Source organism: Rhinolophus ferrumequinum, chromosome 6, assembly GCF_004115265.2.
Source record: "Rhinolophus ferrumequinum isolate MPI-CBG mRhiFer1 chromosome 6, mRhiFer1_v1.p, whole genome shotgun sequence".
Lineage (NCBI taxonomy): Eukaryota > Metazoa > Chordata > Mammalia > Chiroptera > Rhinolophidae > Rhinolophus > Rhinolophus ferrumequinum.
The window spans coordinates 99,045,937-99,049,054 of record NC_046289.1 but is presented as its reverse complement, the minus strand read 5'-3'; positions in this window follow the sequence as shown (position 1 = coordinate 99,049,054).

The window sequence follows — 3,118 nt, the reverse complement described above, 5'->3', positions numbered from 1 at the left end:
TTTCAGCATCTGGGCCCACGATGAGGGAGAGAAAAGGGAGGGCAGTTTTTTGGGAGGTGACAAGTTGAGTGCCCAAGGGTCACCTTGGAGGTGGTGTCCAGCAGGTGCAAAGATTCTCTGGTCTGGAGCTCAGGAGAGGAACCAGAGGGCTGGAGCCTTGAGGACACAGGACGAGGGAAAGCTGGCGGTGGGAGAGGCGTGTCTCCCTGGGAAGACGGGAGCCAAAGGAAAAGACTCAGGACAGAGCTCTGGGTGAGGGCTCATTGAAGGTGGCGTCAGGAGGAGGAGCGAGAACCAAGAAGGGCTAGTAGGAGGGGCAGTCAGGGAAGTAGGTGGAAGTCTGGGTCTGAGCATCGGGAGCCTGGAGGGCATGTTTTAGGAAGAGAGAGTGAGGGGTCAGTGGTATGGCACAATGCTGAGGAGTTGTGTCACATGTGGGCAGAGCAGTGCCCCAGAGGAGAAGTACCAACAGAGAGCTTGGTGGAGTGTTGGGCGGTAGTCAGATCTCAGAAGTTAAGGGGAGGTGGGTGGTGATGGAGGCAGTGAGTGGAGGCGATGCTTTCAAGAGCTGCTGGGCAGAGGCTGGAGGTGGGGGTACGGGGCTGCCGGGAGGCGTCCTGCAGGATGGGACGGGCGACAGCAGCAGTGGCGCTGACGCTATGAGGCAGAAGCAGGAGGCTGGGACGCAGGAGGTGAGACGGGACGAACGTCACCAAGTTGCCCGGAACCTCTCTGGGACCAGGCTGAGGTGACCTCCGCCTGCCCCACTCTGGCTCGAGTCCTGAGGAGGGAAGGGGGACAACTGGAGGGGAACAAGGCCAGAGTGAAGGGAGGGGCGAAGGCAGAGTGGACAGAAGTTATCTTTTACAGATAACATGACGGTTGTTTCCACTGTGGTAAGACCATAAAGAAAATCTGCGAGGGCAGGGGTGTCTTTTGAAAAAATTTCCCGAACATGAGGGGGCAGGCCTCTCTCCCACCCTGGCCCTGACTTCAGGCCTAAACCCGGGTGCCCTCGGAAAGCCCCCAAACAGAACGGCTTCCAGGAGGGGCAACCCTGCAGAAACAGAGGTGGGAGAAGGAGGGTGGGTAGGGCAGAAGGGCAGCCTAGGCAGACAAGGTGGCAGGAAGCCTTGTGTTATCTGGGACCAGCTGACCACGTAGGAGCTCTCGGCGCTGCTCAGCATGCTGTGCGTGAGCTGACCCGAGATGGCCCCTGCTTGGGGGGGCCTCCAGGTGCTCAGTGCCCTCTCCAGGGCCTGGGTCAAGGTCCAGGAGGGAACGGACGTCTGGAGTGGAGGCAGAGGTGGGGCCAGGGGTGGAGGGCCCAGAATTCAGGGGACAGGTGCTGGTTTTGATAGCTCCAGTCTAGTCACTCCTTCCCTTTCTGGGTATATGTGGACCTCACCTACTGAATCATTAGAGCTAGATACTCGTGTGGGGGTGGACCTTCCCCTCTGGTCTAGTTTCTCAGGAATCCACCTAACTTCCTCTTTCCTGAATAGAAACTACCTTTGTTAAATTCAGGAACTAACTTTTGTTGATCGCTCTCCCTCTCCCCCAACCCCCATACAAGGTGTGAGCAAGTGCCAGGCCCAGAGCTGGTCCTTCCCCACCTGGTGTGACCCTCATAAAGCCTCACGGAGAGGATACTGTTGTCCCCACTGAACAAGTAGGAAAGCTGAGGCTGTGGGAAGCGCAGTGACTCACCCAACACTAGGCTGTGTGGTGAGTGTAGTGAGCTCACTGATACGAGCCGGCCGTGGAGCGGCTTACTGATGGCATCAGGCCGGAGCACAGGGCTGGCCAATGCCCCATGGGGCTGGGTGAACTCCTGATCTTCTGCATGGCTCAGTGCTCATTCCCTGGATGCCTGGCGCTCACAGACGTGAGAGCTCCTCCATCTGTGGGGACAGGCACTCAGGGCCTGAGAGGCTCCAAGGGGACACTCAGTCCGCAGTCGCTTCCCAGTCCCTAGGGCACCCCACTGAGAAGGCTGGCAGCCGGAGCATGGGGTCCATGCATGGTGGCTGGACCTGGTCCCCCGGCTGTGACCCCCAGAGTCCTGCTCCCTGCTTGTCCCCAGCCTGCCGCAAATGCCCCACACTTCTTTCTGACTGCTCAAGTGCAAAGAGCACAGGCTCTGGGCTCAGAGATGAGGCTTCAAAACCACCTGTGTGAGCTTGGGCAGGTCCTATAAATTCACCTGCAAATCAGGGGTGCTAGCAATAACACTGTCCCCAGAGGGTTCCTGAGAACCAGGGGAGACTGTTAGAGCCTGGCTCACAGGAGGTGCTCAGAAAGTATTACTTCCTTTCCCTCAGGTCCCCAACCTCCTGGGACCACCCCCACTATCAGCTGTTTGGTGTCAGGACTGCCAGCTCCGAAAGGAACTGGGGACTGAAGTTTTAGGACTCGGCCCCTGATTCAGGGAGCTGATGGTCCAGTCTGGGTGCTTTGGGGTTCATGTCCCTTCCAGGGCCTCATGGAGGAAGGAAGCCACAAACTTCAGAGCAAAAATGAGACAGCACTTGTGGGGTGGGGCCCTGTATCAGGTGCTTCTGAGAGGCTCACCCCTAACACTTGTGAGGCTCAGGAGACGTACAACTGGGGGCCCACACACGAGGGCTGACAATGAAGTTCCCGAACTTGGTGCAACGATGTTGCTAACCTTTTTGATATCAGAGGGATTATTCATTATGAATTTGTACCAAGTGGACAAACAGTTAGCCAAGTTTACTATTTGGAAATGCTGAAAAGGCTGCGTGAAAAAGTTAGACGAAAACAACCTGAACGTTTCGCCAATTCATGGCTCTTGCATCACAACAATGCACCAGCTCACACGACACTGTGTGTGAGGGAGTTTTTAGCCAGTAAACAAATCACTGTATTGCAACACCCTCCCTGCTCACCTGATCTGGCCCCCAATGACTTCTTTCTTTACCCGAAGATAAAGGAAATATTGAAAGGAAGACATTTTGATGACATTCAGGACATCAAGGGTAATACGATGACAGCTCTGATGGCCATTCCAGAAAAAGAGTTCCAAAATTGCTTTGAAGGGTGGACTAGGCACTGGCATCGGTGCATAGCTTCCCAAGGGGAGGACTTCGAAGGT